The sequence below is a fragment of the Rhinoderma darwinii genome, chromosome 2 (genome assembly GCF_050947455.1).
Source record: "Rhinoderma darwinii isolate aRhiDar2 chromosome 2, aRhiDar2.hap1, whole genome shotgun sequence".
Taxonomy (NCBI): domain Eukaryota; kingdom Metazoa; phylum Chordata; class Amphibia; order Anura; family Rhinodermatidae; genus Rhinoderma; species Rhinoderma darwinii.
Genome location: NC_134688.1, coordinates 150276035 through 150292785, shown reverse-complemented (window position 1 = coordinate 150292785; position 16751 = coordinate 150276035). Strand labels below are relative to the sequence as shown.

Sequence of the window (16751 nt, the reverse complement as noted above, 5' to 3'; positions counted from 1 at the left end):
ACAGCACCATAGTGATGTCACCAGCGACGCAGTGGCTGCAACGCAGAATTGGCGAAAACATGCATCCATACAGAAAACAGCACCTGGTGTCTGGAGAACCTAATACAGTGCTGTACAAAGATGTACCGTTGGACCATTCCATGCTAGTCAGCAGGATCTACGTAAATATGGCGACTGAAGGACCTACATAATCCTCCAGACCAGCACATTTGATGGTACCCCTGGGCATGGCCGGCCTTAGCTATGTGCGACACGTGCAGTCGCACAGGGCGTCGGCCGCCATGCTGTAAGGGGGCGCCAGTGGGTATGAGCAGAAGAGAGGAGAAATGTTCCTCCCTCTGCACTGCTGCGTGAAGTGAACGCTGATTGGAGGAGCAGCAGCAGGTGCTTCTGTCTGCTCCACCAATCGGCACAGCATGTACTGCAGTGTCACACACACTCAGCACCTCACGCAGCTCTTTCCTGCTGTGCTGCTGCCCCAGTGAAGACTCCTCCACGGAGCTCCAGAGTCAGGTAAGTGCAGCAGCTTTAGATTAATCTATGTCTATTTATGTGCTGTGTGAGGGAGGGGGAGAGAGGGGGCTTTATGTGATGTGTAACAGGATGTTTTTTTTGTAAAGATCGATTTTGTGGGGAGGGGAGACTGGGTTATAGGTGATTTGAGTGTGTATTTTTTACAGATCGATTTTGAGGGTGAGGGGAAATTGCCCTAAATGCTATAGGAGTGTGGGGGATTCTTTATAAATGTATTTTGTGGGGAGGGGGACTTCTGTATAGTTTATTTTGTGGTGTAGGAGCTTATTATGAATCATGGGGGAGGAACTTAGCGTTATGTATGGGGAGAAAGGATTCTTTAGGGTACGGCCACATGGAGCGGCCCTCACACTGTCGCAACGCAGCCAACAACCGCGCTGGCTCTATGTAGGAGCGGCTGTCAAATACCTCATTAAGGGGTATTCCGGTTACATTCGCATGCGCACTGCCGCTCCATCCATTCTCTATGGGAGCGCCGGAGATAGTCGAGTGCAGTGTTCTGCTTTTTCCGGCGCTCCCATAGAGAATGAATAGGAGGTAAGTTGTTGTAATTTGCAAAATCGTGCGGCCATAAAGGGTGTATTAATTCATGGCCGCATGTTAACGCAGGTAAACCGTCCCATTATCTGCAAAATCGTGCGGCCATGAATTAATATACCCTTTATGGCCGCACGATTTTGCAAATTACAACAACTTACCTCCTATTTATTCTCTATGGGAGCGCCGGAAAAAGCAGAACACTGCACTCGGCTATCTCCGGCGCTCCCATAGAGAATGAATGGAGCGGCAGTGCGCATGCGAATGTAACTGGAATACGTGCGGCCACTAACAGGCTGTTTGACAGCCGCACTGAACATGGTGACGGCGTGGTTGTTAGCTGCGTTGCGACCGTGTCAGGGCCACTCTGTGGCCTTACCCTTAGGCTGGATTCACACGAGCGTGTGCCTTTTGCGCACGCAAAAAACACGGCGTTTTGCCTGTGCAAAATGCATTTGACAGCTGCGTGTGTCAGCCCCGTATGATGCGCGGCTGTGTGCTTTTTGCAGCCGCCATCATTATGACACTCCATTTGGATGTTTGTAAACAGAAAAGCACGTGGTGCTTTTCTGTTTTCATTCATCCTTTTCACTGCTGTTGCGCGAATCACGCTGTTCGCATGGAAGTGCTTCCGTGCGGCATGCGTGGTTTTCACGCACCCATTGACTTCAATGGGTGCGTGATGCGCAAAAAACCCTCAAAGAACGGACATGTCATGACTTTTACGCAGCGGACTCACGCAGCGTAAAAATCACACACATGTCTGCACGGCCCTATAGACTAATATAGGTCCGTGCAACGCGCATGAAAATCACGCGCGTTGCACGGACGTAATTCCCGTTCGTCTGAATAAGCCCTTAGAGATAATATTTGTGGGGGAGAGCAACTTGATTATAAGGGTAGGAACACACAGGGCGGATACGTAAAACCACACAGTGTATACGTCCTGAGAACCGCAGGGAATTTCAGCTGAAAAACTGCACCAAATTTTGGTGTCGTTTTTTGGGCGGAAAGACTGCTGAAATAAATTTAAGAAAAAGCTAATACTCCCGGCCGTAGTCCCTCTCTCTCTCTGAGCGTAGCCCGGCCTGCGATGACGCTGTAATCCATGTGACCGCTGCAGCCTTTGATTGGCTGCAGCTGTCACATGGGATGCATCGTCATCCCTGGAGGCCGGGCTACGCTCAGAACAGAATACGCATCGCTATGACTACGGCTGGGTGTACTACCCTTTTTTTTTCTCATTAAAGATTAACGATAAGCAAAGTTTTTATCATTGATCTTCCCCTTTGTTAACACTGACCAAATATCATTATAATTGGTCAGAAACTGGCGAATCATGATGATAATTGGCTAAACTAAATAGGCCTTTAATGGGGGTATATTCAGGCTTAGTGCCTAGGGCAGCGTGAGTTGTAAATACGGCTCTGCTAAAGACGCAGATACTATTCAACACTATAGCAGAGCAGGGAGGTATCTCACTGCTCTGTGATCTACTAGGCTGGTGGTTCCCAACATGAGGTTCCCATGAGAACCCTCCAGGGGTGCCGCGACACTCCTCTGGACAACTGCCATGGACGTGCTTTCTCTCCTCCTCCTCATAGTGCAAAGTGGATGTGAGGAGGAGGAGGAGATTTTTTTGCAGAACCCCTGTAGATGGCACCCCCCGAGTAAATGGACAGAGACGTCAGTGGCTTCTCCTGGAGTGGAATCCCCGGTCACAGCGTCGGCAATGCTGAGGACAGGGATTCCGCTTCAGGAGTTAGTTGCCCGATGTCACTGTTCACATATGGACAGAGACATCAAGCACTCCGTCAAGGAGCGGAATCCCCAGCCACAGGGAGCTACAGTGGCGCTATCTACAGGAAGGGAGTGCTACCTACATGGGGGCTGTGTGGCACTACCTACAAGGGTGTGTGTGGCACTACAAGGGATCTGTGTGGCACTACCTACAAGGGGGCTGTGCGGCAAGGGGGGGATTTGTGGCACTACTTACTAGGGATGCACAATGCATCGAAACTTCGATACTGTGCATCCCCAAATGGTTCGAGCCACACAGCTAAGTATAGTAATACATGATGAATGAGAGCGGGGCTGCGGCTGTGTAATACAGCCATTGCCCCGCTCCTGAGTCCTGACAAGAGCGCGCCGCGAGGATGATGCGATGCGGCCAGCGCTGCACTAATGAGCGGTGGCACTGAAGACAGAACATGGCGGCTGCACTGCAAAACACCCCCATGTTCTGTCTTCGGTGTCTGCGCCGCCGCTCATTAGTGCAGCGCCAGCCGCATTACCTCATGCTGACCGCGCACGCACTTCTGTCAGGAGCGGGGCAATGACTGTATTACACAGCCGCAGCCCCGCTCTATAACGGCGGAGATCAGAGAAACCGCTCATCTCCGCCGCTATTCTCCTGAATGCTGCGATCAAAGCTGACTGCAGCATTCAGGGGAAAGTGAGGAGGGGGGATTACCCTTGGATCGCGTCACAGGGAATTCCTGTGACGCAATTGAGGGCCATACCATATATGGGCAGACAGCCTGAGGAGGGGGGATTACCCTTGGATCGCGTCACAGGGAATTCCTGTGACGCGATTGAGGGCCATACCATATATGGGCAGACAGCCCAGGGTCCATTGAAGGACCCCAAGGCCGTCTTACCATATTTCCTGTTGCTAGGGCATACTTAGGTATGTCCTAACAACTGCCTGTGTGCTATACAAACACAGGCTAATATACAGGCATATATCTGATATATGCCAGTATATTAAAGTTTAAAAATAAAGTAAAAACATAAAGTAATGTTAAATTTTAAAAAATACACATACGCCTTTTTTACAATAAGCATTAAAATAAGTCTCAACACCTAAAACATACACATTCAGTATTGGCGCGGCCGTAATAACCTGCACAACAATTTTTTTGCGGCATTTATGATGTGTACTCTGTAAAAAAACAATAAAAAAAAACTGCTTTCATTTATTAATGTGGGGCACGAGCTGTGATGATGAATTTAACCTCCATGTGCCTCAAATTAATAGTAATTAACCCCATCATGTACCTCACACATTAACCCATTATGACTGAGAAACATGATGGGGTTAATTACTATTAATTTGAGGCACGTGGAGGTTAAATTCATCATCACACCTCGCGCCTCACATCTGAAAATGGAAGAACTTTTTTTTATTACTGTTGGCAAAGTATCGTTTTGGTATCGAAATTGCAATACTACACAAAGTATCGGTATCGAAGTCCAAATTCAGGTATCGTGACATCCCTACTACCTACAAAGAGGCTGTGTTGCACGACCTACAGGGGGCTGTGTGGCACGACCTACAAGAGGGCTGTGTGGCACTACCTACAGGGGGCTATGCAGCAAGGGGGCTGTGTGGCACGACCTACAAGGGGGCTGTGTGGCACGACCTACAAGGGGGCTGTGTGGCATTACCTACAATAGGCTGTGTGGTACTATCTATAGGGGGCATCTGTGAGTGGCAGGCTGATGGTCATTTTACTGTGAGTGGGGGCTGATGGTAGTTTTACTGTGAGTGGGGGGCTGATGGTAGTTTTACTGTGAGTGGGGGGCTGATGGTCATTTTACTGTGAGTGGGGGACTAATGGTCGTTTTACTGTGAGTGGGGGGCTAATGGTCGTTTTACTGTGAGTGGATGGGCTTATGGTCATTTTAGGGTATGTTCACACGGCAGCGTCTGTTACGGCTGAAATTACGGAGCTGTTTTCAGGAGAAAACGGCTCCGGAATTTCAGACGTAATGGCATGTGCAGGCGCTTTTCGCTGCGTCCATTACGGATGTAATTGGAGCTGTTTTTCCATGGAGTCAAGGGAAAACGTCTCCAATTACGTCTCAAGAAGTGACAGGCTTTTCTTTGACGCGGGTGTCTCTTTTACGCGCCGTCTTTTGACAGCGGCGCATAAAAAAATGACCGTCGGCACAGAATATCGTAAGACCCATTCTAATGAATGGGCAGATGTTTGCCGACGCTTTTGAGCCGCATTTTCGGACGTAATTCGGGGCTAAAACGCCCGAATTACGTCCGTAAATAGTGTGTGTGAACCCAGCCTTACTGTGGGTGGAGGGGCTGATGGTCATTTTACTGTGAGTGGGGGGTTGATGGTCATTTTACTGTGAGTCCCCTCTGACTTCCAATTGAAATTAATAGTAGGAAGAAAATAGCTGTGGCGCTCGTTTGGAGCTTTTTTTGCTGCGTCTTTTGCATTCGTTTCAACGGCTTAAAAAAAAACGCTAAAAAAAACCCATCAAATAACGCTGTCAATTCAAAAGCAGATTTTTTCTTACAAAAAACGCTGTGTGAACATACCCTAAGAATGTAGTGCTTATTTTTATCTATTTTCTGTCTTTCTCTAAACAATTTTTGGTAGGGGGGCCCTGAGGATTTTTTTTTTTCCAGGGGTGGCTCATGTCCGAAAAGGTTGGGAAACTCTGTAGCAGGCTACAGCGGCGCCTGCAGCCTATGAGGCGCAGGGACAGGATACCTGCGCAGTCGGCGTGATGACATCTCTGGATCAAGCCGGCCTACGCAAGGATCCTGTCAGGTGGAGGTGGGGGGCAGTATGGCACTGTCTACAAGGGGGAGGTGGGGGCTGTATGTCACTTTCTACAATGGGGAGGTGGGTGCTGTATGACACTGTCTACAAGGGGGCGGTGGGGGGCACTGTGTACAAGAGGGAGGTGGGGCTGTATGACACTACAAGGGGCAGATGGGGGGCTGTATGGCACTACAAGGGGCAGATGGGGGGCTGTATGGCACTACAAGGGGCAGATGGGGGCTGTATGACACTACAAGGGGCAGATGGGGGCTGTATGGCACTGTCTACAAGGAGGAGGTGGGGGATTATGGCACTGTCTACAGGGAGGCTGTACGGCACAATCTACAGGGGGCACTTTCTACTAGGGGGGCTGTGGGTGCATTATACTCTGTGGAGGACATCATACTGTGTAGGGGCACTACAGGGGGCAATATAATGTGTGTGGCACTTAGGGGGCATAACACTGTGTGGGGCACTAAAGGGGCATTACACTGTGTGGGGGCACTATATAGGGCATTATACTGTGGGGAGGAATTATGCTTTTTTATGGGGCATTTTTTATAATGGCGTGGGGCGCCGAAAGATAATTTCGCACGGGGCGCCATCTACCCTAAGGCCGGCCCTGCCCCTGGGTACCTGTGGGAGCTCTGCTAAATCATTTACCAAATTTTAATGGATCCAATATGTTATTAGAGGACTGGCAAGAGACACTAGAGGGGACAGGCTGACTATGTAATGTGGCACCACACCTAAAAGCAGAACTGAATCCAAGCATGATGGAGGTCGAGGCAAGAAGTACAGATGTAGCCGTCTTTACCTTGACTTTTAACGCAATAAACAAACAATGGCTAGATCTCTTAACTTGACTTTTTCAATGACTTTTCAATGGCTTTTGTTGTGTGATATCACGCTGCAGCAAGTTATCAGAATCAAGTTAAAGATTGCTACATCTGTACAGTGCTATTACAACCAACAAGAGACAGGTAGACATTAGAGCAGATTCCTCGCATCATCTGAGAGGATGCTGCGAAAGAGATTCTTTGCCCGGCATCAGAAAGAGGAAACACTGTCCCAGTTCACAAATGGCCTACAAGAATTGATGGCAGTGACTCTGCAAGCAGAGCTGTTGTTAGAAAAAGACAATAACATTAAAGCCCGAATGGCATCTCTGGAGGGGATGATGAAAGCGCTGAAAGAAGCGCCAGCTGGCAAATGTGATGCACCAGAAATCAAACCCAGAAGTGCCGTACACGTACTGGAAAGCAAGCTGGAGGAAGAGACCGACCAGGTAGAACAAAGCGCTATGAGTGTGGTCAAGAAGGACATTTTGCCCGGGACTGCCCATGCTGCCTTGTGACCACCAGCAACAGGAATTTAACCCTTTTCCGCCGCAGTCAATTTTCGTACTTTCACTTTTGTTGTTTTCTACCCACCATTTAAAATCTATAACTTTTTTATTCTTCCATCAATATGAGGGCTAATTTTTTTTGGGACGAGTTGTAGATTTCCACGGTATAATTTATTGTTCCATATAATGTTGTGGGGAAACTAGCAAAAAATTATTTGTGGGGTGAAATAGGAAAAGAACAGCGATTCCTCAATCTGTTGGGGGGTTTCGTTTTTATGGCGTTCACCGTGCGGGAAAAACTGCATGTTAACTTTGTTCTGCGGATCAATATGATTATGGCGTTACCAAATTGATATATATTTTTTTATGTTTTACTACTTTTACAAGGAAAAAACTGATTGTTAAAAATAAATTTTTTGTTTTATTGCCATATTCTGAGAGCCATAACTTTTTTATTTTTCCGTCAGTTGAGCGATATGAGGGCTTCATTTTTGCAGGGTGAGCTGTAGTTTCTATTGCTACCCTTTTGGGGTGCATGAAACTTTTTGATCGCTTTTTATTTCAATTTCTATGGGAGATGAAATAACCACAAAACAGCGATTCTGGTGTTTTATTTTTTACGTGCGGACTAAATAATGATATATTGTAATAGTGGAGGCTTTTATGGACACAGCAATGCCAGTTATGTTAATTTTTAAAAATGTTTACATTGTGTTTGGGGGAAATGGGATAAAGGGGGATTTTTTTGAACTTTTAATATTTTGTTTTTAATGTTTTAAAAAAAACTTTATTTTACTGTATTTAACTTTTTTGACTTGTCCTCCTAGGAAACATGAACCAGTGATTTCATGTATTGCAGTATATCATTATACTGACACTCTCCTACGAAGTCCCCTGGTTGCCATGCCAACCATTGGCACTCCACGATCACGTCACAGGGGTAGCCGTTGCAATACTACAGGGGGTTGCCCCCCTGTTTCTAACCGTTTAAATGCCGCAGTCGCTATTAACCGCAGCATTTAATGGATTAAACAAGCAGGATTTCACTAGAGCGGGATCTCGCTCGTTACACTGAAGTGTCGGCTATAAGATATAGCCAACACGCTCGTTCTATGGAGTAGGCTCAGCCCATGAGCCAGCTCCATACTCCCAACCCGATGAGCGCCGTATATATCCGGTGGATGTTGAGAAGGGGTTAAACTAGACCAGCCTGCGGTAGAGGCACAAACCGCAGGGGAGGGTGCCAAATTATACCCCGGTTCATACTAGAAAACAGCACCTAGAAGAGGTACAGCTGGATGGTGCAACGCTGTCCGCTGTTGAAATGAACGAGGTAACTGAAGTCCTTGGAGTGGAACCCAAAGCTTTCTCCCGCAACAAAACTGATTTCGGATGGACCTAGACCCTGGAACACGAGATCCCAATAGGGGATGCCCAACGTATTAAGCGCTACCGTCACATCTTTCCGGCACTCTATCAAAAAGCTATGGTGCTACTGAAATGAATGCTAGACAGCCACATCATCAGACCGAGCAAGAGTCCTTGGGCATCTCCAATCATGTAATTAAATACAAAGATGTAAGTTTAAGGTTCTGTATGTGTTATTGCCGAGGTCACGGACCGTCTGCATTACTTACCCGACGGCTGCGACCACAGACCCACGAGCTCCTGCCGACATCTCCATCCTCTGAGATGCTGGCACACTGTACTGTCCTTGGCTGCTGCTAGGGTGCGTGCGCTCGCTCCCGGACTTAAAGGGCCAACATGCGCACCTACAAAAAGCTCCCTATCCAATCCATACTTTCCCTTCTGTATAAAATGGACTCTGCCCTCTTCCCCCTTGCCTGAGGGTTGTTGTTGTTTCATATTGCAAATGGTCCCTTAGTTGTATCCTGCTCCGAGTGTTCCCGTATCCTGCTTCCCATATCCTGTTGCTGTATTCGTTCCTGAGCCTAAGCCTATTGTTGGAGTCATGTGTACCTTATCTGTCACGTCTGGTGCCATCTACCATGTCTGATATCATCTGCCATGTTTGGTGTCATCGGCCATGTCTGGTGACATCGGTCACGTCTGGTGCCATCTGCCACGTCAAGCATCATCTGTACCAGGAACCATCTCTGCCAAAGCCTCTGCTACATCTTGTGTCTGTCTGGACTCTTACAGGTACTCTTGTACTAAAGACTTTTGCATAGACTGCTTTTTGGCCAGCTGCCACTCCACCGTAGGCGGAGCGGCCTAGTGGGTCTACATACCCCAGGATCGTGACAGTATGGATTATAGGCATCTGAATTTCTGCACAGTGCAGGTTGCTTACCTCAAATAAGGCACTCCCTGGCGGCCCTAGGCTGAGCAAAACACTCTTCTACCTTAGACTTAGCCAGTGGACACTGGCAGGTGCCCATGGTCGAGAATGTGAAGAAGAATGCCTTAATCACAAATGGATCTGTTTGGGTTCCTGCATATGCCCTTTGGTCCCACCAATGCCCCAGCAACCTTTCAGAACTTGATGGAACTCTAACTGGAGGAGCTGAATTTTGAGTGTTTACTGATCATTATATTCTCGACCACCTTCCACGAGCATCAGGAGATATTGAAGCCCAGTTAATGCCATATGTTTAGGAAAAACATTGAGTACCTTGGAGACGTGGTGAACAATGAATCAGTCCAGCCAATGGACTTGACGGTGTGAGCTGTATAGCAGTAGTCTGAGCCCAAAAATGTGACGGAAATCCAAGCCATCCTGGCTCTGATTGGATATTACGAGCGGTTCAGAAGGGACCTAAGGTGGCTGCACCAATGTATGCTTTCTTAAATGGGGCAATCCCAGGATTGACATAAATAGCCCATTGTTTGGGGAGTTGAGGCGGATCAGGCTTTCTGAGAGCTGAAGAGACTGGTGCCCCCATTCTGGCCTGTGCTCATTACACGAAGCCCTTTTGAACTCAATACTGATGCAAGTTTGAAGGGGTTTGGGCAATTCTGACTGGAGTCCAAGATGACTGCAGGCCCTGAATGGACACATTCAGACTTTCAATTTTCTGCACGTGGTGTGTTAAAGGACTAAAAAGTCCTTACAAGGCCATGAGTATTTTCTAGTTATTTTGGGTCACATTCTCAAGTTCATCGTGGCCGTCTCCACCCAAAACCAGACTGCAGAGGTGGTAGCACAGGCCACGTAGTAAAATTTCATCTTGCCTTATGGGTGTCCCACAGAATGTTACATTCTGGCCAAGGAGTCTGTTTCGAAGCAGAGTTATTGAAGTGTTGTGTCGGCTGTATCAGATTAGGAAGATATGCACTGCACCAAGGGCAGCTATGCCATTGGTGCAACCTGTGCAGCTGCACAGGGGGCCCTGTAGGTTGGGGGATCCAATGCCACCTTAAAAGCAGCTTTGTTCTACCTAGTGCATTTATGGATTGAGCTAATGACAATGGCTCAGAATTATTAATGAATTGTTAGAGAGACGTGATGGTGGGGTGTTCTTTGAAGAGCTAATTGAGAGTAAGGGGCCCACATAGAGTTTTTGCACGGGGGTCCTGTGCGGTTTATGTCCACCCTTGCACTTTGCACCCTACAACCCTTATAGAAATTAAGCCTGTGAGCACCGAAACGGGACTTTGATACAGTTATTAAGAATCCTGGAAGACTAGAAGAAGGAGCAGTGGCCCGAGTACATTGCCGAACTGGTATGGGTGTACCTGCAGTGAAAGTGAAGAGTGGGCACCGCAGACCTGGATGAAGAGCACCAAAGGAAGATACAGAATTTGTACGATTTAGAGGCCCAGTGACTATGACCTCATAAAGCGACTATGACCTCATACAGTCGAGTGGAAGCGGTATACCGAGTCTGTGCATTAAGTTGGAAATCTGCCCCTATAAAGGTTGCACAGCAGCCCAATCCTCATATACCAGTTTTTGAGGTTCATAGAAATAAGACACCTTGCACATTCATGACCCAGGCACCAGATGACATATATATGTATATGTATAGGTAGAGATCAGCAGCACTCTGCGACAGATTCCAACACGGTAATGGGTGCAGGCAGGTAATCCAGATCCGTGGATTATAAAACATAAACAAAAGAAATCCCACAGCACTCCGATGGTTCCAAAAAGTATGTGATTTATTCAGTCAACAGCTGCAAGGTTTCCGTCGTGCTATAAAAGGTCCTATTGGAACCATCGGAGTGCTGTGGGATTTCTTTCGTTTATATATATGTATATAAAGTGTATACACACATATATATATATATATATATATATATATATATATATATAAATAGCAACTAGTAAGGAGCAGCACTGTAGCAAAATAAAAAACTTTCTCAGTTGGTGCAAAGCTTCAAGGGAGTGACCAACTCCCTATGTGATGTAGGAAAAAAAAATTGTAGGGAAGCAGCACTCAAGTAAAAAATGTAATAACCGGAACATCAGATATCGACGTTTCACTCTCTCAATGTGAGCTTTTTCATTGTTTGTTGTATATATAAAGTACTGTTCAAAAGTTTTAAGCAGTTGTGGAAAAATGCTGCAAAGTAAGAATCCTTTAAAAAATAGAAGTGTTAATACTTTTTATCATTAATTAACTAAATACAAAGTGAATGAACAGAAGAGAAATCTAAATCAAATCAATATTTTGTGTGACCACCCTTTGCTTTCAAAACAGCATCAATTCTTCTAAGCACACTTGCCTTCTTTTTAAGCTACATCCACTCTTCTGAGACCATGCCCACTTTAACTCTAGCATGGTAAGAGTCACCCTATAGATAGTTGACACCTCTGCAAATGGATCTTGTTTTTTTCTTGTCTGATAATAATGAATGTCTCTGGACCAGGCATAGCATGGATGTATGTTTTTTATCTGGTGTAGTCTCATTTCCTAAGGACTACATCTAACCCAGTTTAGTGAGTCAATATTTTCTTTCAGCCTGGTCAAATGTAAAAGGCCAGAATCTTGTCTGGTCCCTTGGACTGGATTTTAAATACGATCTTGTATAATCTGTAAATGCAGACATATTTTGAGTGTAGTTCTATGTAACAATGCCTGCCATCCTCAATTCTTCCTTCTCATCTTTGAATACTGTACACTAAGAACTCACGGTAAACCTGTGGTGAACCTAAATTGTAAATACGGATACTGGCCTTTCTGTACAACTTAATGTACCTGCCAGGCATGACAAATGCCGGCTAGGTGGGATAAGATGCTCCTTTATACACTGTACTCCCTTGATTCTGGTTTGTACAACACTATGCAAACGTAGCAATCCTGGATTTATCATACGTATGTAATTAATTTTTTTACTTGTTATTTGTGGTTTTAAACATATACCTCAGGATAGGCCATCAATAGCTGATCGGTCAGGGTCCAACTCCCAGGACCCTTGATGATCAGCTAATATGAAGGGGGTGCAGCGCTCGTACAAGCGCTGCTTCCCCTTCATTTCTACTTGCTCACTGTGAATCGTTGACAAACATGTAACGGCAATTCACATGTATTGCAGCTTTTTCCCATTCACTTAAATGGCCGCTACATGTGTGTCGACTATTCACAGTGAGCAAGTAGAAATTAAGGGGATGCAGCGCTTGTACGATCACCACAGCCCCTTCAAAACAGTTGATTGGCGGGGGTCCCGGGAGTTGGACCCCAACCGATCAGCTATTGATGGCCTATCCTGAGGATAGGCCATCAATTTTTATGGACTGGAAAATCCCTTTAAATGATAAATTCAGCTTTGCTCCAGATGTGTCTATAAATAAATGATAGTTAGGACCTGCCGCTCAGGTTGTAATGCAGTCAGGCCTACTGTCAGCTTGCCTTAAAGCTACTGTATACTTGCCAACTTTTAAGGAATGTAATTAGCGATAAATTAGGCCCTTGTTTTGTACATAAGCCCTTTCTTTTTTTACAGTCTTGGTCCATGCCCCATATTGTCAACCACAAGGGTGCCATAATGACAGCCATAGTGCTTACATACAGATGTATCCTCTCTTAACCTGACATATTCCGAGATGTATGGCACAAGATGTTAAACAAACATGTAAAAAAAAAGTATACCTTCTATACCCTCTATTGATATAATTTGCCAGCTATCCATCACCTATAGACTCCCATGTTTAAAAAAAAGTACTCTTCTCTTTATGATTTGACTTTGAATGTCTGGACATATTCCAATTGGCAATTATGAGTATTTGGTTAAAACAGAGATTTTGTAGAGATCAAAATAAGGTCTCTATAGTCTCTATGGTGCACTCCTGTGCATGCGCTATGATTCCTAGTTTATTTTCTTCTTGTGCTGTGTGTTACAGCTTTTTATGACAGAGATTTCAATATTAGAAGTTGAACACCATAAAAATAGCCTATGTTGCTAAGAATCTATTTCTATAACTTCTCTAAAAGTAGAAGAGTGTATAAATCATTAGCTACAGAAACAGACAGTAATATAATAATGCCTGCCTAGTTACATTCACATCTCTTAAAGAAGACATCCAGAGGAAAAACAACTTTCTATGTCTGCATTCCCCACCTGACTGTATACCACACTCTACACTTATTTTATGTATTCTGTTCTTACTTTTTGAACTGTTGTCTTGTCTGTGCTTTTAAAAAGCCTCCATCATGATCCTTAGATTTCCCCAGCTTTCTCTTCCTCTCTGCTTTGCTATCAACCCCATGATACTTCAGCACAGTATCACATGACCAACTAAATACCATACCATTTCTGCATGCTGGGGACACTGTGATTATCATCCTCCCTATATTCTCCAAAATAAGCTGAGAAAGTATACAGACAGGAAGGATGCACTATATTCTACTACATTATATCTATGTGACTGGAACCTGATGATAGAAGTTTCTGTCCCCCATGTGCAAAACTAGTGTGGTACAGGAACAGCTGAAGCTTGTGATGGGTGACACATAGATCTCCATAGAATTGAGTAGAGAAAGCGTGTCACCGAGCCTGATTCACACTGCTGCTAAGCAACCATCCCATGTCTGATATGTAACGATAGAAGCAGCAGGAAAAATAACAGGTGAGAGACTGACACATGGAATACCATAAAGGTACACATAGGAAAGTGTAGTTTTGGCTGGAGTGTCCCTATATAGGGTTATTCCAGGCTAAAACTTTTGTCATCTACCTGTAGGTAATAAATGTTAGATCGATGGAGATTCCTCAGCAATCAGGATGCTATCAATCGCTAGAATGGGGGACCCGATCCACCGCCCACCCTCCAAGCCGTATGACTGTAGCAAAGAGGAGTTTGAATGGAGTGGCTGTAGAGCATGTGTGCTGCAGCCCCATTTAAAGTCTTGGGGGCTGACAGAAACAGCTCAGCCATTTAAGAATTACATTTTTTTTTTTTTTGCAAACATCATCGTTTCAGCCAATTTCGAAAGTCCTATGGAAAATAAGAACAGGACAGAACAGAAGAAAATTGGCAGGTATGTGTTACTACAGGGTAAGCAATAATAAATAAATAAATAAATCACTGTTTAGCTACTATGACAATAGAAGTATAGCTATACCTATTACATAAGATTAGTGGTGACCTCATGTGCTACCAGACACAAACGTACATAATCTGTTGCCAAAGATTTTCCAACTAATGTAAATTATCTAGCAACCATAAAGTCAAATTAGATGTGGTTCCAGTAAAGTCTTTGATTTTATAACTGCTCTTGTAAAATGCAAGATTGAATATGATTGGTTGTTGTCAGCAACACTGACCGTTCCCGTTAGAACAGTTTATGCATGGGGCCTTATATATGACATATGTAGCAAAGGTGAACAGTGCTTAGGCTGTATAAAGCACTTGGGCTATGCTACTCTTTTGTTTTCTATTCCATTTTATGTTTACTTCATGGCCCCACTGATAGTCATGCCTGGTATTTCGCCAGGTTGCAATATCTTTTTGGGATTTATGTGCTGTTCTGATAATAGAGAGGCACAGACCTTGTACTCTCCCGGTTGTTATATGTTATTTTAACTCTGGCTATATTCCCTTACAATCAACAGAGAAAGGCTAGAACAGGAGTAATGCTGTCTATAGGTCAAACACATGAACAGATAGGAAGTTTATAATGTTTTCACAACCTGATTTTTCTGAAGTACAGTAGGCATTAAAAAGGTCACAGTGCTGAAAAAACAATTAATCTCCCAACCACAAAAATCCTCATATTTTTTTCCCCATAGATGCCCTATAGATCATTCAGCATGCAATCTGCTGCTGCAGCCTGTGCCTCCTCACTGTCTGTGGAGGCGACCATGTTGAATTTTAAATCCTATCCATACTGTCAGGGTATTATGTTAACACTTTTGTGCCGATAGGGAACTTTTTTTTCTTCTTAATATTCCCATCATTTTAAGGTTTTACTATTTATGTACCCATTGAATATTTACAATTGTATTTATAGGCCATTGATTTAAAGCAATTATTTATATTTGTTTACAAACCACTGTCTTTTCTAACTATAAAAAGTATTTGCTAATGCTAAGTACTGGGTATCACCTTTTGTTATTTAATAGTTTGGTGTAAAAGTAGCACATAAAATAAATCAATATACATTTTTTGTTTAATAAACAAATTACATTGTATTTGAAGAAAATACCCAACATACAGTATCTTTGTTCCCAACAAACAATGAGACAAAGCCACTGTGCAAGCTGTATTTTTTGGACTAGTTATACCTAATGCAGAAAGACAGGAATAAGCAGGGTAGAAAGCACCTGTCATCTCTATTTGCCAGTATCCTTGATTAGCATGAAACATTAATAGGTTACTCAGTAACCTGGGCGGAAGCGTGATGGTGCCGTGTGTATGTGCGTCTGTCTTCACAGGAAGAAGAATAGGATAGCAGAGATTATTTCTTAATGGTTGTACATGATTTCATGCAAAAGACAAATTATTTTAATAACACCAGTAATGCCATGGTGTTTGTATAATACCTTCAAACCAGCGTTCTATTATGACTGCCCCCCAGTTTTATTCCCTGGAAAACAGGATATCAATCAGTTGATGCATTTGGTTTTTATATAGAAACTGCAAATGACTACAAAGTGCTGGCTGTTATTTCAGAATTATTACTGAAATATCTGAATGATATCAGTCTAGCTTATTAGATATCAGATCCTCCGGCAATGCCTCAGGATATAACAAAATCATATTTATATCAGCTACTCCTACCTATAGCCCTTCACCATTCATACACAGTATCTGTCCATGAATGCGTCCATCTAAAGATCTGTCATTATATGAATTTCTTGTAGGACTTTTTATGGCACGTTAAGAATGTTTCTGCTAAACAACTAAATTATCTGAATTGTTATGAAAGCCACGTGACTTTCAGAGTTGACTTTTTTTTATAAGTCATTCTTAGTATATTCTAACATCTAGCATGGACTCTTTGTAGTAAATATATATACGTACATTATTGTTCGTACAAATCATAATAATAATAATAATAGTAATAATAATAATAATAATAAAAAAAAACTATTCTAATTATTCCATTATTGAAAACTGTATTATTACATATTACTTTGAATGTATACTAATAATAATAATAATAAAAATAATATTATTTTTATTTAAAACCAATGTATTTTATTGGCTGTAAATGTGTCCCAACATGCATTTATTTTATGCTATTTTATAATGTCATATTTAAATATATAAAATAATTTCATGCGGAGATCACAAATGTTTTTGTACTTGTGGGAAGCCATTTGCTGTGTAATCCTATTATTTGTTTACTTTT

At 43.7% G+C, this 16751-nt stretch overlaps 1 long non-coding RNA gene across 2 annotated transcripts in view; it reads left to right on the top strand.

Annotated features, from left to right (window-relative positions):
* The first annotated feature begins 431 nt into the window (after positions 1-431).
* LOC142740839 (uncharacterized) overlaps positions 432-16751 on the top strand; it is a 63944-nt gene continuing 47624 nt past the window's right edge. For both annotated transcript variants that reach the window (XR_012880893.1, XR_012880892.1), the window contains exons 1-2: positions 432-513; positions 14378-14435. This is a non-coding gene — a long non-coding RNA (uncharacterized LOC142740839). The remainder of the gene's footprint in view (positions 514-14377; positions 14436-16751) is intronic.